This window comes from Apteryx rowi, unplaced genomic scaffold (assembly GCF_003343035.1).
Source record: "Apteryx rowi isolate R43461 unplaced genomic scaffold, aptRow1 scaffold_98, whole genome shotgun sequence".
Lineage (NCBI taxonomy): Eukaryota > Metazoa > Chordata > Aves > Apterygiformes > Apterygidae > Apteryx > Apteryx rowi.
The window spans coordinates 1453212-1476499 of NW_020451293.1; the positions used below are offsets into that span (position 1 = coordinate 1453212).

General features: G+C 44.3%; 1 protein-coding gene across 2 annotated transcripts in view; it reads right to left on the bottom strand.

Annotated features, from left to right (window-relative positions):
* The window catches only part of DAG1 (dystroglycan 1), a 58318-nt gene extending 35113 nt beyond the window's left edge, over positions 1-23205 (bottom strand). Inside the window, exons 1-2 of one of the 2 annotated variants that reach the window (XM_026054996.1) lie at positions 23174-23205; positions 9652-9734 (exon numbers count right to left, since the gene is read on the bottom strand). The gene's annotated coding sequence lies outside the window, so the exon portion shown is untranslated. Of the gene's footprint in view, positions 1-9651; positions 9735-21370; positions 21421-23173 lie in introns of those variants that run through there. The other variant, XM_026054997.1, reaches the window with a different exon arrangement.
* Between the last annotated feature and the right edge of the window lie 83 nt (positions 23206-23288).

The window sequence follows — 23288 nt, forward strand, 5'->3', positions numbered from 1 at the left end:
TTCAGCAATACATTAGGTTGCTCTAGGTAATGCAAACAATTGCATCAAGGTTGCAACAATGGGTTTAAAAAAAACCACCCCCCCCCCCACAAATCAATACATGAGAATTTGTGAGCTGGTCATAGCAAACACCACAATTCACTCCCATCCTCCACTCCCATCCTCCACTCCTTTTCCCACTTTTGCTCTCTCTCTGCACGCGGGACAGGCAAGTTGTTCGTCCTTACCATCAGTAGCATGGGAGAGACAGGATCGCTGCTCCCAAATCTGGTGAAAGCCAGTGGCACCAGCTGCCCCCACAGCAATTATTCAGCCTCTTTGACCCCAGGCKGGAGGAGGCCCTTTACAGATAGGATCTTTGAAAAACTTACTCAGATAAAGTCTACAAAACACTGGTCAACTAGGAATCTTTCAGATGCCTGTAACCAGATAAGATACAGGCCATTTTTTGCTGGGAGAAGGGATGGTACATCCTTGGCAACAAGACAACCCACTGCCAATCTTCAAGTCATTGTTTCAAAGCTTGGAGCACAAGTACTTCTCAATGAAAGCAGTTAAGTTTTGTTTGTTTGCTTGTTTCTTTCTTTTTTTTTTAATATTGACAACTTAATGCATTTTTTTTTTCCTTTAACTCCTGGAAACAACTGAACTGTCTTTGCTCAAAACTGGAAAACAAGCCTGAGGCAGATGCAGAGCATGGGAAATTCCAGAGCTAGTAATTAAGTCAGAGAGTTAAATGCAACTCAGCTGTCAGACAATCTCAACAACAGGTGGTTTGACCAGCATCACTTATACACTCCCTCCTTCACAGAAGACTGCAGAGGGAAAAAAACTACTATAGCAGCCAAAGCAGGCGACCCTGTGAAAAAGCGTAGCACAGAGCCTACCCAGCTGTGCCCAGAGTGTGAGAGATTCCAGTTCAAACAAGATTTAATTGAGGGAAGTCCTGCAACACAGAGCTCAGACCAAATCACCRCAATTGGCAGGCGACTTCTCTGGAAGCTGCCAAGGGGGTTAACAGCAACTGTACGTGTATGCCTCACTGCTTACCGACTCGAAGCCGTGCTCCTTCCAAGCCTTCGCTTAATAATTCCTCCCRAAAGCAGCTCCGTGTGAACCATTCCTCCCCATCTGCCCTGCATCCAGCATAGTGAGGCCAACAGGGCTGTGGGGTTTCAATGCAGGCCAGAGGGGGCCGAGCAGCAGCAGCGAGACAGCGCAGGCTTCTTCCCTTCTCYAGCTGATTGTCAATTCTACAGGCAAGGTGCTGCACATAAGGCAATTAGGTAGCAATGCAAATGGCACCATGATTATCATCACATGCTAAATCACTGCCTTTGCTCCAGATCTAAGCTACTTAAAAGCAGAGGGAAGACCGCCCAAATACAAACCCAGTTTAGGCAAGGTGTCTGAGCAGCAAGAGTTTGAAAATAACATTTCACTGTTGCAAAAAGTTATGTTTCTGTGATCTAGTTTTATCCTGTGTCATAATACTGACTGTACCCTTGTTTTTCACTACTTTTCTTACTTGGGAAAGCCATTTCTTTTACTGCTCTTTCACAAAAACAAAGAATTGGAGGAAAACCTGATAAGAGGACTTACAGCAGATTGCCTTCATTTTTTAAATTTATCAGCTACCTAAATCAGCAGTGTTCCTATGAATTCCACCGAACTGTTGGCTTTCAAGGATAGCCAAATCATTCTGAGACTTGAGATGGATGCCCTGAAGCACTGCAGAAAACAGCCTGATCCAGACAGGCTGAAGTAGCATAGCAAAATGTCCAGGAAGTCATTTAAGGAGAGGTCTAATCACATCACTTAAAGTCTATTGGTTATTCTGTTTTTTCCAAGAAAAAAAAAAAAATACACAGAACTGAAGTGGATCCTAAGCATTCAGATACCAAGCATTCTGAAACAAGCACGTAGGCCAGAAGGAAAGCTTCGAGGCTTGCTAAAACATCCATAATGTCATCAGTGACAGCAGGTTTGCTGTGACTGTGTATATTACAAGCAACACTCAGAGGAAAGATGCTTAGAGATCAATGGATAAAGCCTTTCCACCATGCAGCCTGTTATTTCACATAAATCAGGTTGTCCTGCTACCGAACACCACCCCAATATCAAGTGCAAAGTGCTCGAAAAGCAGGAGCAGCAAACACCAAGTCAACAAGTGCTCACACTGTGGCTGAATTCCTTCAAACCACCTCCACTGACTACAAGGTCCTTCTCCCTTCTCTACAGGTACAGTTTTGCAGTCTGGAGCTGTATCATCTTCTCACTTGTCAATTCAGGTGATCTCCTCAAAGTATCGCTGCCTTAAAATAGGGTTTGTCCACACAAGTAACTCCAGATTCCTTAAAGATGCGAAGCCACATTTTAAAACGACAAAACAGCACAGCAAATTTGATTYGTTAACTAATCAAGCTCACCGTCTTCTACACAGGCAACGTGGAAGCAAACCCAAACCTGTCCCCCAGCTCTGGCATCTTATTTATTAGGTATGCTGTTACGACCTTCCAGTGTGATCTAAAAGCTTTGCCTCCAGCGTCCCCTTTCTTCTGACCTCCTGGAGCAGGGAGTCCCAGCACCAACAAGAGAGCTACCCGCTCTCTTATCTTCAGCCCCAGCAGAGGCTGGAGGGGGTTGGAGAGGCAGCCTACAAACCAAGCCAGAGGCAAACAGCAGCTCTCAGAGGAATGAGCCGTTCTGTCAGTCTGTCATGATTGATAAGTACATCCGCCAGTCCCCACCTGCTGTTCGCATTCCTGGCATTTCTTTCTGCAGCATTTTCTCTCCAAGAAGGGACCAACTGCTTATCAACTGTTGCAGAGGAGATTTAAAGGAAGAGAAACAGGCCACAGCTTAGACAAAATTCAGAGATTTCAGGCTCTGGGCATGCCAAAGCCAGTTTACTTCCATCAGATTGGAGAACCTGCTGGAGCAGTTGATACCAGGAGCCCTCACAGGTTCCTGAAGGGCTGACCCTTCCACAGGCTGACCGTGCAAGAAGCTGTAATGGAAGTTAAGTGCTCCCCCTTTGATCATTGCTCCCATTGCGCCTCTATTAAATTCCCTTCAGATAATGCAGGGAGCTCCAGAAAAGTCCTCTCTACACTTCAGCCACTCGCCCCAAAGTCATTTTCTGCACCGTTCAACCACACCCTAGACTAAAAGGGAGGTAAGGGGGAAAACACGGCAGCCTTTTGAAAAGGATGAAGGCTTTGCTGCCTTCCCGGCAGCGAAGGGCCAGCTAAGCGGGACAGCCAGGAGATCAGGAAGGACAGCTGCAGAGCAGTTGCTGCAGCCGCCAGAGCACAAATTCCCAGCAAACACGTTCCCACCCTGCTCCCAGAGTCATCCCAGGGTGAGAATCTCTGTTACGTGATCCCGGAGCTGCAGTAGCTTCAGCTCTGCCCAAGCGCCGGCTTTTAAAACGTTGGTTTCTGACAAAGTGACTCAAATACGCAGAACGTTAAAATGCACTCCAGTATCCTCCAGCCTCCTCTGCAGCACGTAAAAAGCATTTGTCTGAAGTTGTTCAAAGCAGCAACAAAGATTTTTGTGGCTGAAAGAACAGGAACTTAATTCTGGTTTTCGGTTCTGGATATGGGCTGTTTCGCCTTTTATTCACGTTAGTTTTAACATAGCAAGGTTAAAATAAATAAACCAGTAAAATTATTGTAGAGCCTCAAAGCGCGTGGGGAAGGGGGGGACGGGACACACACACACACACAAGCCTACTTGTTCTCAAAAGAGGAAAAAAATTCTGTGCAGGAGAACAAACAAACCTAGTATCCTGTAGCTTTGGCGCTTTTATTTTCTAATAAGATAGACTGTGAATGCCTTGATCACAGAARAAGCTTAAGATGCATGCCTGCCTTTCACCGCTGTGGATAGTCTATCAACTAATAGTATAACTGTTATATAGCTGGGCTCACATTACAGCTCTGCCTTCAACAAGAAGGCAAATAGAGCACGTCTCTTCTACCTAATCAGTTATCACTGAACTCTCTTAAGAGATCAGTGTCTTTAAGAGCCTGACCCCTCTGTCAAACATGATCAAAATTAGCTTTTAGGGTCTAAATTATTAGAGCACATATTCATACTAAAAATCGTATCAGCCCGGTTGCCTTGGGAAACCGAGCTAAAGATACTGGCTAYTAGAGGTTTGGTGTCACAGCACCCTTCTAAAAGGGACCTTCTTTCACTGAAAGAGGAACAAACAACTGCAAACAAGTCTAACAGTTTCTGCTTATTTGTCTTCTTGGGGAAAGAGGGAGAAAGAAGCAGAAGGAAAATAAAGGTGCTTTTCCCCCTGCCTGGAAGAGGAGCAAGATACCCAACAGCTTTTCATTTTAGGCTGCCTGTAGTAATTTCCACCTATATACAGTACCTCTCCTTTGGCCAAAGCAGCAGCACTTTTATAAACTAAAAAGGATGCAACACAAAGTCCAACTTATCCTGGATTTGGGATCCTGAAGAATAGAGCCCAGCCCTAAGAGCAGGCTTTGCAAACAGGACAGCCCCAGAAGCCATGAGCACTGAAYGTACATCCCCTCCACAGAGTGGCTCCCTGAGCAGTTTTTAGCCRTATTTCCCAGGGTTATCATCCTTGCTCTTATGAAGGAGCCCAAAGTTAGCCTCAGTGAAGGGAAAGGGAGAGCTCAGATGTTTGCTAGCCAGGTGTGAGCAGCATTTGATTAGCTGGCTAATGGGTGCAGCTGTCCTGTTTTTTATGGCTCTTGGAGGAAATTTAAACAGGAACTTTCCATAAATTAACTGTCCATAAAATGAACATGTTTTCTCAATGCACCAGAAGGTCAGGAAAGGTCTGCTTGGCCTCATGTTCCCAGGACACAGAAAACAATCTTTATACTTCCAGTTTTTCCTTCCAAAGCACAAGAATACAGGCTTTAGCCTGTTCTGTAGCAAGCTAGTGAAAGCACACTCGCTAAGCAATCAAAGTCATTCTCCATTCACAGCAAACTAATAATTTACGTTTCCCCTAAAATCCCCAATGCAATCCAGATGCCTAAGTAGTCTTTGTCCCAGAAAGCAAAACATACGACTTCAGACAGACAGCCACAGCTCTACTTGCCAAAGCCYTTGGGAGCCTCTCTATTCTGCAGCAGTGACAAATTTCAACTCCATCCAGGTCTGGGGGCAGAAAGGAGTGATAGGGTGGCTACAGAAACACTCTCCCAATCTTTCGGGCTTCCTTTTTTTTTTTTTTTTAAAAGAGGATTATTTAAGAGGCAAGAGCAGCCCCTTAAATATATTCTGTTGATAAAAATGGAGTTAAGTTCCCAATTTTGAGAAAACCAGGAAAAGAATATGGGAAAAGCCAGGCCCAAATAGAAAGGTCAGTGCAACAAGTTTGAGAAAACAAACAAAAAACAAAAACAAACCCCTCAAAAGTACACCACTGCTTAGGATACACAAAGTGGAGGACAGAATAAGATCTGGCATGCATGGGAAGTGCTCCTTCCCTGAGACATGCAATGGTTGGTCACCTCTGTGCCAGAGCAGGAGAAGGCCTGAAGGCTGTGACCCAGGCAGCCAGCACCCCAAGCAAGGGCTGTTTCGCCAGGGAACGAGCTGCCTCATCCCAGAAAGGGAGGAGTGATTCATTTGGCTAAAGGGCTGAATTCCTCCAGCAGCATTAAGGAGAGCCAGTCAGCAGCTGCACTTGTCCCTGGCAGGGCTAGCGATCCGCTCCAGMCGGCCAAAGAGGCTCGCAGGAGCTGCCCCAGCCCAGCACGCTGCTCTCAAACAGCAGATCTGCCGGGCAAGAGCAGCGGCTTAACCCATGGCGCCCTCCCAACCCACCTGCGTGGCAGCCCAGGGATGCGATGCACCAAGGGAAAAGCTTTCCGAAAGGCAGAAATTACGTGTTGAAAATAAAATTTGGGAAACTTAAGCTGAACAGCAATACGACTTTTCAAAGGATATTTTAAGCATTACTACAGTTGCATTCCAGTTCCTGAGAATGTTTTCTGTTAATACGTATTTTAAGTTAAGTCACTTCATTTCCAAACTTGTATTAGGTAACTGCAATGCAATGCTTCAAATTTGAGACTTGAACCCTGTTGGCCAAATTTGCTGATGATTTTTAACACAGTGCTCTGTTACCTAGGTTATAACATGGGAATGTCACTGATTTTTTTTTCCTAGGGTGCTTGTCCAAGACTATGCTTATTCTGTATTATAACATTAGGTCTCTACTGATATTTGTTCACAAATCAACAAGTGATTTTATTTCAAATCTAATTTCTCTTCTTTTAGATGTCAACAAGCAAAAAAAAAATACACCAATAACCATGTATGCAAAACAACACCATCTCTAATACTAGGTATATTTGTCATTGACAAAACCAAGTCATATATAACTAGCAGTAATTCCTGGGTGCTAAGTTTGAGGAGTGTATACACTGTCAGAACAAAGGTACTGTACATAATAAAGCAGCTACCCCACAGGCATGTCAAACCTCCCCTGATCTGCCTTCTCCTCCAGAAAAAAAGTGGCAGAGGTGTAAAGAGGGAAAACGAATCATCCTACATCCTAACCTGGGTATCTTGCCTGCAAATATGGAGCTTCAGGACAAGTTTGTATCAAAAGACTTCAAGAGGCCCATGTAGAGGCAGGTCTAAAACCATACACCCCTTCAATCCGAACACAGTGATCCACACTGATATCCAACCCTTCCTGCCTGACAGGTGGAAGGGGAAAATCCAGACATGGCAGTCGGCAATTTTGAAAGGCCCAAAACACTAGCAAATAATGGGGGACAACTTAAAGGACTGAGCCCGTATCCAACCTCTGATGGTTGCTTTGCCTCTCATCCTGTTAGGGATATAAATTCTGGTGCACGAGAGATGTATCTTAACCTTCAGAACAGATTTCTATAGACACATTACAGTACAAAAATATTAATATTCATAAATAAATCCAGACCTACTTAATCAAAAAAACCCCAGCACATATCTGTGGCCAAGCACTCATTCAGAGAGCAGAACAGACGCTGAGAGCCTGGCTGCCTCACCTATTTTTTTGAGAGCCAGACTCGAGTCAACTGACTGGAGATTAACCAAGCTGAAATACCGACCCTCACCACAARAACTCTAGCTCTTCAAGCTGATTGCTATTGAAAGGGGGGAAAACACACACACACCCCTGGATGCACAGAAGTCATCTTTATGAGCTCTGCTGGGCAGATGGAAGAAAGCACGCGCGCTGGGCTAAATCAGTGCGGGGAGGTAACTCCCTGTCAGCATGCCTCAAGAATTACCAGCTAAATCAGGTTATTCATATTCCGTGACTGAAGGTACATCAGTTTGCTTCAAGGGGAACGTCCATGCTACATGACCCCTCTATCTCCTTTCACATCATTACAACTTGGGCCGTAAATTCTTCAGGGGCAGATGTGAGCAAGCAGTCCTGGTAGAGGACCAGTTCTCATAGCTAGCAAAGGCGTCTCCAGGGAACCAGAGGAGGAATTCAAACAATTTGAGGGTAAGGATGGTGCACGAACATAAAAACAGCATGAAAAATGTTAATCTGTTGCAATGGTATGCAGACTGTCCACACGTAAGAGACTGCTTGTGCTTAATTGGACAGAAGTAAAAGAATCAAGGCTAAAGTAGAACAATTTGTCTTAGAGAATGTGTAAGGTAACTAACACACCACCATGACGAACCAAACTGTAGGGGAGCTTTCAGGTGTGGAGCCTTGCAAGGGCACCTGTACCTAGGTAACCGTATCAGTAAGAGTGATATAAGGCTAAGATCGCCCAAGCAACAACAATGTAAACACCAGTTTTGAGTATGGATGTAGCAGAGTTGAGACCAATGAGGAAAAAGTAATAAAATTGTTCATTTGGGAGGCATTTGGGCACAGAAAGGGAGGGACAAGCAGTGAAAAGGTGGGTTCAGAAACAGAAAAAAAGACGAAGAATAAGGTATAACATCAGGTAAAGAACAAAGGAGTGTGAATCCTCTGATGGTAGCAGTGCAGACACCTACGGACAGCAATGACCCCAACACACAGACCCAAGCCCCTCGGATGCCACAGGGAACCCCTTTGGACAACTTCCCACACTCTCCATCTGGTCCATGGAGAAAAGATTTAGTGTGGGAGGGTAAAGAGGGACAGACTTGCACCCTAACACTAAGCGGCATGGGAGGGAAAGGCGATAGACTTATAGTTCAGTAGTAGCACGAATCATAAGATTGAAGAGTAATAATTACTAGCGTTACAGTTCAAAAGTTCATGCTTTACAGTGTGCAAAATGATATAATTGCAAGTCAGTAACACTGGTGTTTATTACTTAAGTTATTAATTGATTTACCAGTTTCTTTGCAGTGCATTGCTTAATCAATAGCCTCTTATATCTCTGTTACATCTCAAAACTGCAGTCTAAAGGAGGAGAGCCAGCCCTGCGAAGTAACACAGCAGTGGCTTGGCCAGGATCCTCCAATTTGGAGGTTTGAGCTAGCTGCTATAAAGGCAATTTGGTTAACCAAAAGGAGAGATGGCCTGTGCAGGTACTTGCAATCTAGACTGTTTGCATTATTTGTTTGTAAAACATCCAACTCAAAGAGGCTCCGATCCACAATTGGAAACTGTACATGCCACCACAGTGTGAACACATCATTGGCTGCGCTTTTCTTAACTTCTAAAAATAAACCAGGATAAACAGCTTAGAAGTTTGAGGTGCACTTGAGTAAAGCACACCTTCAATTAAAGGGACACTCCTACACAGACACCACCTAGACAAAACCAGGGAACAGGCCACACAGGACTCAGGACAAGGCCCAAGTTTGGGTCCTCCCACTCTTAGGATGGGACTAACCTAAACCCCCTCTCAGACTTTGGTGACAGCAGCAAAATGAGCCAGTCTCATTAATTTCACCTCCTGCTGCCTGGTAACTTCTCTGCAGCAAGGAGTGATTCAAAGCTATTCTGTCAACCTGGACACTTGAATGTCTTCTCAGGCAGAAGCAAGAAAAAGACACTCTGCAGAATCTTTCACTTAATGGCCAAGTTCTCCCCTCTCTTCTCCCAAAAGTTTCTCAAGTTATTCAGCTGATGACTTTTTTTTTTTAATCCAACTATTACAGAGCTTTTACTCTGCAGGGCAGTTTATGCAATAAAGGTGCATGTAGTCCATCATTAGCATCAGCTTGGTGGCTTAGCAAAACCTTCTCCGACACACTGGTGAGGCTGACACCAGAACACTGCACAATAGAGGCAATGCCAAACTATTTAGTCACTAACTCCTCCCTGCAACTTCCTCTCAAAGGCTCAGAGTCTCAGAGGAGTCAAGTGCACCAAGGGCACCCTGTTTTCCTGTGATTCCCAGAGTTTATTTTTTTTATCTGATAGTAACAGTAGAAGACTATTAAAAAAAACAAAACACGTACACACACACTGCACTCGCCTAAGTGGCTCCAGAGTCTAAAATAAACACGGCAAGCCCTATTTGTGAGGGAGTAAAAATAGCTTGTTCCTCATCCCTTCCCAGGACCTCTGGTTTGTACACAAAAGCTTCACAGGTTAACTATAAAAATACCTAAACATTAAATGCCAGCAGACAGAGGAATGTTTTAATCTGAGCTTTACACTGGTTTTCTAGCCATTCAGAAACCCACCTTAGCTCAAGCCAGCACATTGATGCATCCGCGAGCCTCCTCTCTTGCTCTGGGCTGAGGGCCATGCAGTGCCTCCTGTCCTTCTAAAAAAAACCAAAAACACAAACTTCATTGGAATTATTTCAAAGAGCATTAACTGTAAAACCTAGTGCTAAACTGTACTGCAGTCATGACCAGCTCTTTGGAAAGTAGAGCAGACACAATGAACTTTTACATCAAAAGGAAAAAGAGAAAGGCTATGGTAGTGCTGGTTCACTGTAAGAAACATTGCTTCATATCAAGTTCTGTTAAATTAACTTTTTCAAGGCCTAAATGTATCAGCTGGTATCTTCATTACTCAGGCCTTTAAGGAACAGAAAAACAAAATCTAAGACAGCAGGATATAGGAAAGCTGAGTGAAGCCAAGTTTAATCATTACATCATTTCAAATGACAGATCAACTGGACTCAACCTATTTATGACACTGGCTTAAAAAGGACCAGAGGAGAATTTATAAACACATCTGAAACCTGCTGGCCTTTATACATGCACTGAAACATGCCTAGGGCAAAATGCCAGACATACTTCTCCCTAGCACCACATGCAAAATTCACATGAGCCCCCAGCTCTAGGAKCCTTCCCACAAATAGAAGCCAGCAGGTCTCGGAGCAACGGGAGGGTCAGAGATTCCTGCGACACTGCAGATCTCCCTAAAAGGCATTCCTAACAGTGGCATACGTAACCACCCGTCTGATTTGACATTCTCCTGCCTCATTACCAGCTGAGAGTTCAGGGATCACAATTACTGCTTTAACAGGATTTTAAAATGCCTCAGACAATATCACGGGGTTTGCTTGCCCACGGAATGTACCGATTTTGTGGCATCCCTGGAGATCACCCTTATCAACATACTCAGCTACAAACACCACACTCTGCTCAGGCTTCCACTTTCACAATTAAAATTTAGCTCCAGAAACTCAGGCTCAAATTGAGGCAGCACAAATTAAGCAGCAATTTGGGGCTTTGGGCGAGATGCATCGACATCTCAGACGAGTTCTTAACACAGCCAAATTCATTTTAAGTGACAGGGACAAGAAAAACAAGTTTGCTTGCTAAATCCACATTTAGTTTAGCTGGTCATATAAGAAACAACATTTTAATTCCAGATTATGTTTTTGACGTGGCCACATCAGACTTAAGGCCAGCATTTACTGAGATCTGTTATACAGGTCCTTAAAGTTTCACCCACCTGATTAAAGCAAACCTTGGAAAGAGCAAGTTGTCTTGAGTCAAGGACTTCAAGAGATGAGAAAGCTACAGTATTGCCCTAGCTATTTCTCCAATTTATTAATTGCCCTAGCAAATAATCAAGAAAAAAAGTGCTCCTCTTTGGGTTTGAATTTGTCCTCTTCTAGTTACTGCCTCTTTACTGAGGAAAAGCTGAAGATCCTCTAACATGCCAGAATTTTCTCCTTTTGACAATACTTGAACCTTGGTGTCTCATGTCTGTTTCTTTAGTTCATTAAAAAAAACAAGAAGAAATTTTTCACCTTCCTCTGGGCACTTTCTCCAGCTTGCAAATCATTTCTGGATATCCTCTGCATATTCCAATTGCAAACATTGTTCAAAAATGTTCACACAAAATCTAGACACAGTCCTAGAGTAGCAGGTCTCAAGTCTGTATTCAGAGATCATCCCCTTCCAGTACCTGCTCAGGGCTCTTTGGATTGTCTCCAGGCACTCCAGCCCTTTCCCAAAGCATGCCTTTGGGAGCCCACATGGAGCTGTATCCCAAGAGGTCCTAAACCCGTTTCAGAGTTGTTGCTTCACAGGACAATCCTCCATTCTGCAGACAAGACAGACATTTCCTATCCTCCCTACAACTCTGCATTTTATTGGATTAAATACATTTTGTTTGAATTAGTCCAACGTATCAAGCAGTGCACAGACCTCTGTGTGATCGCTTTTAAGTCCTGACATGAAATATTCAGCCCCTATTCCCCGCTGACTGCTGCATTTACTGAAGGCGATTGAACAGTGGCTGACTTGGGCCTTACTTGACATTTCTGTGGAGTAGCACTGAGGCACACTGAGCCATCTCCTTCTTGCCATCCAATGCAATAACTAGTATTATTGCCATTTCGTGGCACCTAGAAGTGGTTTCAGACATGATCTTGCAAGTGACATTACAGCAACATAAGACCCCATTATATAAAGACTTTCATAATTTATGACCAAAAATGCCTCAGAGACAACTCAAGGAGAGCAATCTAGCACTTTCCAGCCCTCTTGTCCCACCTGCCTACACTCTCACTGAAGATTCACCTTAGCTAGATTCATCAAGGTAAAAAACAAAACAACCCCACAGCTTTCTCCTATTTACATTAATATTTTGTGTTTGCTGTTATATAAATACTGCTATTCTTAAAGGAGACTTAGCTTAAGTCTCCTAATCACCTCACCTGTCATCAGTTCCCATTCATTTCACTTATTCTAAAGGGCATGACTACTAGAAAACAGTTTCTTCTAATCTGAGGGACTTTGGTGTACAGCCCATCCATCAAATAAGCACTTATTGTGATGTGCGAATAATCTTACCCCATATGTGCAATCAAGGATTTCAGCTATAACTTCTACCCCCACAGTGCACACTTTACAGTTATGCTCTCATCTCTGACACAATGAGATGCAATGCATCAAGCTTCCTTTCTACTCTAATGCACTCTCCTATTCAATGTCCCATTGAACGATTTCAGGAGATCATGCAATACAGGACCCACAAGCAGCACGACTCAGACGGCTCCTCCAATTGAATTGCTGTACTTTCTCCCTAAATGACACTTCCTCCTGGGACAGATGTGCTCTAACCTGCTGGAAGACGTGCATCAGCATTACAGTCAGCTTCACAGGCATTTTAAGCTGGTGTTACTTCCAGAAGTATTTCCACACCTCCTCATCTTGCTCCTCTCTCCCCTTTGTGCCAACGCAAGCATTGCAGCCCCAGAGAACTGGAACCAAAACATATTAAAGAAACCCAGCAAAAAAACAAACAAGTTGGTTTGCACCTGGATCAGTTTCCTGGCTGGATCTGTAAGACCACTTCTTTCCCTTGCATCAGCACAAGTGAAAGGCAGGACCTCTTCTTTCAGCAGCACCAGCTCAAGCTCACCGAGAAGCTACAGGATAGCTCTACTGCTGTTCACAGAAAGGAGCCCATAGAGCACCTTAGGTTTAGACCCTGTTAAAAACCATGCTAAGCCTTGCAAGAGTACTGCACAAAAATCACCAAAGAAAACCTAAGCAATTCCAAGAGATAAAGGGGAAAAGAAACTGGTTTCAGCGGGACATCTCCCATTCATTTCCCACTATTGTCCTGACCAGCATCTAAATGGCACATCCTGATAGCGATGGCCACCTCCCACAGGCAGCTGCATCCCGGTAGCATGCACCATGGCAATTCCCTCATAGCAGATGGCTCTGAGCGGATCTATTCCACATTAATAGTCCACTCGAGCACTTCTGGGCAAACTGCAGCAAGCAGGCAAGTGACCTGACACAGGTTTCTTTTCAGCCACTAAGCCACTTTAAAAGACATCTAAAAATACATTAAATGCTTTTCTCATGTGACTTTTTTATGCAAGGAACTGCTCTAAAGCCTGCCAACAGCAAACGGAACGAGACGCTGCCTGCAAGATCTCTTTCCTACAAGAACACTCTCCACACCGTGAACTTGTTTGGGCAGCGCACAGTCCAGAAGACCAGTCTAAGATAAAGACCTGAAGCAATATGCAGTCTGCTCAGGAGCATTAACGACAGCTGGAACACCTTTTTCTCCAAAGGGCAATGCTTCCTTTCAGAATCACCACTGAAAGCAGTAGTAGTAGTAGTTTGGCATTGTTGCTGCTCCAAAAGGAGCATTAACCATTTATACCCAGAAGAGTTCAAATGTAGACTCCCCCCAACAAAGCCCAAGGAAAGAAGAAAAATAACTTCCCAGCTCTGGTAATACAGATAATTCCTTTCCAGTGAGGATGGGTAGCTGAGGTAAGCAGGACAACTATTTGCCTTTAAAAGTACTCTGGAAATCAGCTCAGCAGGCAGCTACCACAAGGCCCAAGCAGGAGGAGAGTGGCGACTTTAATTATTTCAGCTGATCCTCAGGACCATTTCTTTAAGGTAGATTTCCATCACCAGGTTTCCCAAAGCAATGTCTTTGTAGCAGCTGGCAGGACCCTTCCTCCATTCCCAGCAGGGAACTAGGCAGCTTTTGTGCCCCGTTAATTTGAAGTTTAGACCAATACGCTCACAAGCTTCTGTACATGACCAGGGTCAGCTTTGAATCGTTAACGTGCACAAGTTAACGTGCTAGGAAAGGAAAACAGTGTATATTCCTGCATCAATTCAGACTGCAGAGCTGAGCCATCTGCTTCTATTAATACTGAGGCTTGCTTTTATTCACTGTGAATGAAACACCTAGCCACATGCTTAACCAGCTCATTGCTTCAGCTGACCTTCTCCAGTTGGCACAGCTGAAATAGAGGCCCAAACAGGTAGTACTTACAGTCAGAAGCACAAATCTCACTAACAAGACTCACGCTCTTAATAAGTTGCTTCTGAAGAATCGTATCCATAAACACTTACATAGGGGCTTAATTTAGCCAGCTTGAATTCCCATATACAGCCAGAAAATAGGACTTTTCCCCCAAGTGCTCAGCTGGGGTGACCAAGCCACACAGTGTGCCAGTCCAAAAGAGTGTAGTGTCACCACTCGGACCTCCTGACACTCACAAGAAAGAGCTTTGCACCTAACCTTGCTTTCTGTGATCTCCCTTATGTTGGTGGTAGACAGCTTTTCCAGCCAGATCTGAGCTGACCCGCTCACCACAAAACACACAGGTTCATGTGGCCAAGGGCAGAAAGGGAGAGAGGGCAGAACTTCCCCTTTCAGCAGTATTATGATTTTAGCTTAACTTCAGAAAATCGAATCCTAGATTTCACTGCCTGCTCTGTTCTTCTGTTCTCTGCTTTTCTTTACCAAGCAGGGGAGAAGCCACATCAAGTGATCTCCTGAAGAATCATATCAAGTCACTGGTTTTCAACCAGCATGTCAGACTGTGAGCAAGAAATCCATGAAAGGTGAAAAAAGGATTACCCTGAAGCCAGCAGGATTAAGTTTGCTATACAAAGTTATGCACCTCCAGGGGAAGCTTCAGCAGTCTGCAATTCAGGGAAAAGAAAAAGACTGGAAGATGCTGAGCTAGGTCATGCAAGGGCAAAGCACACAGCACCAGGCTGCAGTGTGGAGGTCTGCAGGAAACGGCATCTTCCTGTGACCACCAGACAGTATCACAACCCCTCTCCTCTGGGAAGCCTGCAGGCCAGGCATATTCGACTGCCAGACTAGGCTGAGCTGGTGGAGCTGCATCCAGCTTGTGCAGCAAGAGTCACAAAGTCACCTGCGTGCCATGTACAGCCCTACCTGTACCAGCAGGTCCTGGCTCCAACCTACCACAGCCCTGCAGCTGCTCCCAACACAGCTGGGGCACAGGGCAAGCATGGGGAAGCAGAAGGTGGAGGAGAGCTGTGGCTACATGGTTTCCAGGGATGAGGAATGTGAAAGCCTGTTTGGCTCACATGCTGTGTTTTGGGGAGAAAAGCAGGCTTTGATGTAGCAGCACAGAATTAACATGGTAGGGAGATGGAAGAGGAGGTTATGACTCCAGTTTCTAGAAATAAGGGACATGAAACACTGAGATACTGGAGATGGGATACTGGTTTGAGTAGGAGGCGGTGACTGAACATTACCACAGGTCTGGAATACTGCTTCTAGACACCAGGAGTTTGTCCACCTTTGATCTAGGCTTTTAAGCAAGCCTTTTCACGCCTGAATTAGCCGGAGTAATCACAAAGTACTTCACTCCTCCATGTTAAGTAGATAGAATCACATACAACTTTTTTATCCCCGCTTATCACCACTACAACGTATTGGAATACTGATGCCTTCTCAAAGGCTTTAAGTCCACAATATACAATTTTACACCTTTGCCAGTAACAAATTAATCCCTTTTCATGTTAGCTTTGATTACAAAGTTTTTATAAGGCTATGAAAGTCCAACTATTATACTTTTCTCACAAACAGCTTACTAACAAGGGTATGTGGGGGTATGCAGTATGCAGTACTGTTACAACATGTTGCTTTGGTTTCTACTGTACATTTCTGAAGGGGATTTATATTTATTCTTAGCAATGGTTATTCTTACAAGACGAAACTTCATAGCTCTCTAAAGGCTGAAACCTGACAGTCAAACAAAGTTTTATTCAAAGTGATAAAGTGTTTCCTGAAGGATCAACTAGCACAAGGCTGCTGGCATACGAAGGAATGTAAAATACGGGCTTCCACAAAGACCGTCTGAAGCACTGCATTCCCCACACAGAGTATATGAAGTTTGGCATTTTTGCTAAACAGTTCACTCTGGAGGAATCAAACTGATATTGTGCAAACATACACAGCACTGTGGTACAGACCTTTATATTAGATTACATACTGTTGATCCAAATCACTTCTAGTGACTTCCATATTACTAACAACAACAAAATCCAGCCTGAAAAATCCCTGATCTGACCTAGATGCATGGCTAAAATAATAATGCTTACTACCCTATTCCTGATGCTTTATTCCTCACATGATGATTCCTCAAAGATCTGCTTTGTGAGCATACTCTCCAAAACTTGCAGGAGCACTTACATACCCAGTACAATAGCTTTTCTGTTCACAAACTCAACATGACAGAAGCTTTAAACGAATTCAACGTGAGAACTAATGAAACCAATGATACAGGTTGTTTACATCTACTAAACTCAGTTGTTGGCCGTATTGAAATTGTACTTTTCAATATGTCAGAAAGCACGTGCTACTGTATAGCATGCAAGAGAAGAAAAAGATGCTGAAGATTTTGGGAGAGGGATATGCAAGAGATTTGGGAATTTTAGGAAAAGTACAGGAGGAAAATGTCCCTTTGAACCAGTGTAGTCCCACCCTCACATGCAATCGGTGTTTAGCCAGTATCTGTAGAGGTAGAACTCCAATTTGTAGAAAAAGAGACTTGGCTGCCTGACTTCTAGACTCTGGGCAATAGAGATCTCTGCAGAATAGACCAGCAACTTCTCCCTGAACAGCAAAGGTTCCCATTTCCTGCCCCCCCCAATTGAGAAGCTGCTTTGTTTTCTGAACACTGCTGTACCTTCCTGATGGGATTCTGCAGTTTAATTCAGAGAAGATCTTAGAATAATATTTTATCCTCTAATGCAGGCCTCTCAGACACTATTACATGAATTCCACTGGAAATACTTTCTTCAGGGTGGGAAAACACTGTGCATGTTCTTTCACATGGGAATCAAATAACTCCTATAGCACAGAGAACTCAGGCACTCAACAGATATCAAGGCCTGACTGGAAAGTCTAAGGGACAGACATGCATAGGGACCAAATCATTTCAACTTAGAATATTCTTATCATTACAAACCTAATGTCAAAATCATCACAATGTCAGCTTTCCCACTAGCATCAAACTCTGTAGCTGTAAATTCATTGCAAGATTATCTTATTATAAGAACCCCTTATCTTTGAAAAAAGCAAAGTACCTTATCCTCAGAGGAAGATGATCTTGGAAGGAAGATCTTTTTCTTAGAGAAAGGAAGACATCGCTCCAGAGCATTCACTATCTGCACACAGTTATATTGCTTTTCTGCCTCCTGTCTCAAAATGCCTCTTGATACACCCCTAGCAGTTGACACCTGTGCAAGACCTTCCTGATAGGGAATAACAAAGATAACAGGAAAAATCTTACATTACATTTCTACACCATTAGTTCAACTTCTGCAATGTTTGGAGAAGGCCTGGTGGAACTCTTCCTTGCTGTGAAGGATACTAACTCTCTATTGACAAGGAGCAAGAAGTCAGCATGAGGAACMTCTCAGCTGGAGAACAGCACTGGAGGGCTGTTTTAGAGAATAAGTTTAGGGGAGACTCACATACGTCATACAGACAAGACTCAGCAAATATTTGCATTTTGATTAAAGAGGTATCAGAACAGCATCCTGAAACTCTGAACAACTGAGCACTAGAGACAGGGATCATTTCTGGCATCTTGGTCCCTCTCCCCTGTAACTAAAAAGCCCAAAAGAAGCACGTACAGCAGGAAATCCTTTTGGGGACTTATGAAAGCTTTGGGAAGAGCGGCATTTCCCAAAGAGTCTGAAAGAGCCCATTTAGGGGCTGACCGAAGCCTATTTGATAGGCATCAAGCAGTACCTCTATAGCAAGGAAACAGCTGCATAGACAGCCCTGACACTGTATGATCTTGTGTTGCAACAGTGGCATGAGACACTTTCATGTCACCTGTCATAATTCAACATGATTTCCACTCAGGTGAAAAACTGCTGGTTCAAACTGTAGGTCAACCTTTTCTTACTTTCAAGTTCATCCAAAACCAACCCCTAACCCTTGGGGCTCATATCAAGTGACCAGTAGTTATCTGCTCCTGGAAACCCTTATCAAAATTACTGAATGCCAATCCCCACCCATCAGGAACATGTCAGAAGATTAAGCTTTCTGAAGTCTAAATGTACAATTCAACTCAAAAAAAAAAAGAAAAGTGCCCAAAAGACCCAGTGTGAATTCATAGCCTATGAGCATTCAACACTAGCATGACCTATAACTATGTTAGAGTAAACTAAAATCTCTCCTGTAATCACTTTTTCAACCCCCAAGGAGGGAGCGGAGGAATGTCACTTGTCAGGTCCTTAAAGAGAAGTATTTTAAAAATCAAATATTTCATAAAGAGGTTTCTAAACCAATTTGTTGGATAGCTGTGAGGAGCCAGGATCTGAAATATTTCTGTAGTTGCCCATCTGACCCTCTTATGAATTGAGCCCTTCTCAGCAAATCTATCAGAACATACAGATCATATGCATTAGTCATAATAGTGACCCTGAATTTGCGTATTCATTCAGTATGTTCTGATAGATTTGCTGAGAAGGGCTCAATTCATAAGAGGGTCAGATGGGCAACTACAGAAATATTTTGGATCCTGGCTCCTCAAATGTTGCAGCTAGGCCACAAAACAAGAAAGAAAAAAAAAAAAAAAAGAAAGCCCAAAACAAAATGCAGCGCTGCTCACCTTTAGGTTCAAGACAAGTTCTACCATTGTTTCCAAGCTTCACCTTCCCTGCATGTGAAGGGCTGCTGGAGCCGATGTACTTTGAATCCCATCAAGAATCACCCTCCAGCCCTGCAGGCCTATAGGATCTCTGCTGGCCAGTGAAACCATGCAGATACTCAACTCTGATGAAGAAATATCTGTTATAGCTAAGAGCACAATCCTGTGAGATAGTGCTGCTGATATAACGGCTGCCTGCCTCCAAGGGCTTGGTCTGATCCCCTCCTGACCAGTTTCCTAAGCCAGCAGAGTTGGGGGGGGGGGGGGCTGGAAGGGACAATTTTAGCTGGATCTGTTCATCAGTGCATCCATCAGCTTAGCACCACAACTGGCTCTTGGGATGTGGCAAGAGGGCACAGCGAAAGCAGAGAAGGAGAAGAGCCCATTTAAGAGCAACAAGCCATAAGACTGGCTCAAGCAACTGCACAGTACTTCACCTCGAACTAGCTTACCAACTCTCCAGCACAAGGACCATACCCACCTCTCCCTCCTTCTCCAGGTTGGACTTTGCTTCCCCTCTACACTCACTTGCATGGGCTCTGGTGTTTTTTAGATCCTTCTGTGAGAAGATTCCAGTTGCTAACTTGCAAGAACTTCACCCAGGAAAAAAAAAAATCAGCCCAGCAAAAAGACTGACAAATACCATGGCCACAACCACGCACGTGGAACTAGGACCTTTCCTCTTCAAAAGCAGCAAGCTGTTACATCAGCTGAGCCATCCGACACAACTCTACCCTCTGCTGCTCACTGCACCTCACCCTAAGCCATCAAAATTGCGTCAGTATTGGGGCTTGCATGGCCTGCAGGGACACAGCTTAGGAAGCCATACAGCAGAAGATTTATTTTTGGTAGAGTTGGGGGGGGGGGGGCTGTTGCAAGCCCATTGCAGTTAGACACATGCAAGGGCCACTAAAAGGAACTGCAGTAGCACATGGAAGCCCAGCAGCCCCTTCCTGCTCTTGGATCCCAACGCACTGCTCAGAGAAGGTATCCTGGACATGGAAGAGCCACAAGGCTGTGGTACTGCTATCAGCAGAGATTCTGGGGAATTTCCCAGCACACATCAAGCCTGGCTTCCAGAAACCAGCACTGCCAGGCTGAGGTGACCTTGAGCAGGACACAGTGTGCAGGAAAACAGGGTGCATTTCTAGGGTGTATTATATCATTTGTGCCCTAGCTAATAACTCAGGCAGAAGCTACCATCAGGCAAGAGGCTTTAATTTTAATTCACGCTGTGGTTTCAAGACACAGGAAGCCCATCTGAGCAGGTCACCACTGACAGAAGAGGGAGGCCTCCATTTCCTCCCCACACCCATAACAAACCCATGCACTCCCACCGCTCACCTTGCACCGTCTCCTTCTCATCAGACTCCTGTGCAAGGCAGAACAACTCACAAACCACGCAAAAGAACAAGGAAACTTTCTGCTGGGTATGCAAGCAATCTGTTTATGGGTCCAGCAAGTGCCAGTGCAAGGAAGAAAGTGGACCTGCCTGGCAAAGGGAGTTGGGCCACCCTCTTTTTGACAGGGTTGAGCTGGTAACATCAAATAAATACAGCCATCCTTCCCACTAGCAGGAGAAAGCTTTCTTCCAGAAGAGCTGAACCAGAGACAGTCTAAGCCAAGGGATAAATGCAAAAAGAGACACGGATAAAAAAAGGTATTAGATTAGAAAGTGCATCTACCTAGCTTATTCAGGTAGGTTATTACATTAACTTCTTTTCCAGCAGCACTTTAATAGTTTGCTAGAAACTTATTCAATCTCACAGAACAAGCCCTAAAAGCACAGATTCTTTGGGTTGATCTTTTATTTTTCACAGTTTAAACATGGTCACAGTCCCCTGCAAATTGGGTTTAAGGTACAGAGCTCTTCAGACTGCACAAACATCCTAAAAACAAACATTTTCAGCATACCAAGATCTTTGATATGCTAGGTCAATCCAATTGTGTGTTTATTTGTATTTCACCCAGGTCACCACTGAAGTATTCGGAGCTCGAGGAGCAACAGCTACGTGGTGTCACTACCAGACTAGTAAAGCAACCTGCATAGGAGAAACAAACTACACTAAGCCTTGGAAAGTAGGGAAGTCCTGATACATTGCAGATCTACACAAACCAGGACTGTCTGTCAGCTGTAGCAGCTGGAAGCACAGCCTCTCCCCAAACTGCTTCAGCAAGAAACCAGAAGTAGTAGGTAGACAGGGAGTACTGTACTCTTCTCTCTTCAGACCAGCATGGGCAAACCAGTCTTTAAGGCAAAAGCCCTCAAGTACATCTCTTCTCAGAGCCACACCACTGGTCACAACCATGAAGTTGGGCTTGTCAGCTGCCCACTCGTACTAATCAGGAAGCAATGCTCCCTCCAACATCATCCCCTCACCTTTGGAGGGTAACTCAGCCAGCAAAAGACATACAAGAATTCCTTCCAACCAGCAGTCCACGGGAAGAGAAGTTACAATCAGATCTGCGCCCACTCTAATCGTGCATGTTAGAGTTCAAGCTAATGAGTAGTTTCACTGTACCTGTCAAGCGCCCACATCCGTTTTTCAGAACAGCGAAGCCCAGCACGCTGGACAGTGAGAGATGACAGTAAAGAGAAGTGGACAAACAGCGCTGGGCTTCCCACCTGACCTCGCAATGAACATCAGGCATTTCTAAGAGCAGAAAATTGCCTGTGGTTAACAAAAACCATACAAAATCTATTGGTATACAGCAAGATTCAGAACAGATTTACTGGTATCAGCCTGACAACTTTTTCCAACTCATCAGGCCTAATACTAACAGTTAACCAGAATTTGCTTTGTTTGGACAGGGCTTAAAGAAAGGGGCATTTCTAAGCTAATATGGCCCATAAAAAAAAAAAATCCTAGTTATGCAAGAATTTATGCCAGCTCCCAGAGAAAGAAGCACAAATTCCTGTAGCAAGAAAACAGTGCAACTTGGAATCAGCAAGGTTTTGCTGATTATTTCTCTGAGTAAACAGTGGTGTTCCCAGCACTTCAGTTTACTCTCAAGCTTCTCCCATTGGCATACTACCCTATATTTAGGACAGAAGAGTGCAATGACAAGCATCGGGAAGAATGAATAAGTGGTTTAGGATGCTTGGAATAGCAGCAGAGACTGTGCAAAGAAACCTACACTGAATTAGAAACTATTAAACTGAGAACTCCAGGGGCAGAAAGGAATCCATGAAACTAAAAATCTTAAGAGACAGCATTCCACGTATAAGTTAAGTAAAAATTTTCCTTAGGAGCAGTATTCCAAAGGCAAGAGATGCTAGTGCTCCCATCGTATAACAGCAGTGGGTAATGGAGAGAAGTTCCTGCCAGGAAAGGCAGAGAGAAAATAGGTGAATGCTTGGTCTTTTTACGCAAAAAAAGGGTTTTAGTCTCATTTTAGAGAGTTATATCAGTGCCAGGTTCTCAAGCCTGAGAGTCAAAAGCCCTAGGACCTTAGGAAGCACCCCACCAACCCTGTCAAATTCTACCTGCCCGGTTACCAAGCTCCCAAATCCTCCTACCTTGAACTTCCAGACATGAGGGGCCACTAGAAGCCAAGATCAGAGTAAACCCTAACAGCATTTACAGAGAGTTTGCTACCAGGGGGCAAACCGCAGCACCCTCGTTTCACAACAGCTTCATACGAATTGGCTAAATTCAGATCCGCCGAGTTGAAGGGCTCACAGTTTAAAAAAAAAAATAACAACAACAACAACAATAATCAGACTAAGGGTGAGCCATTTTACAGCCTGTTACTTCTGATGAGCCAGGAAGGCTAAAATGACCATCCTGCCTTTATTCCTTTCTGAGCAACAGAATTATTTAATTAAAAATTTAGTCATCTGACTGAAAATAAAAGTTTAACTGTGGCTCTGTTACGCCCTAAACAGCCTCTACTGTGAGTCAGGCTCAAAACAGTGAGACCCAAGGTCAACTCTCAGAGCCCAGAGTACTCCACAAAGCTCCCACCGAGATTTGTCTGCTTCGAAACACAGACAAAACATGAAATGTAGTTCTGCCAGTCCAACTTTGGATTGCAAGGTGAACATACCAAGCAGCGTACAAAATCCGAATTCTACACACTACCTGAAAATCCACCTGCACTTGTATTGAGCCAAATCAATCCCAACGAGCAGGGAGACCCAAGAAGATTTCCACACGTCCTCTTCTGACATGAGTACTATTGAACACAAAAGTCAAGCCTATTCCTGGCGCCCCCAAAACACCCAATCCCGTCTGAGCACACACACAAAAAGCAAAAAACAAAAAAAAGCCAAGGGGCGGGGGGGCGGGGGGAAGGAGAGAAAAGGGATATTCACAAACAACCTCCGTCCACTTGCAGCATCTGGACGGTTCCCACCGCCGGCATGGCCCAGGCAGAGCTGCGGGGCAGCCCCGCGCCGCGCCCCAGCAGAGCCAGCCCGGCTCGGCCCGGCCCCAG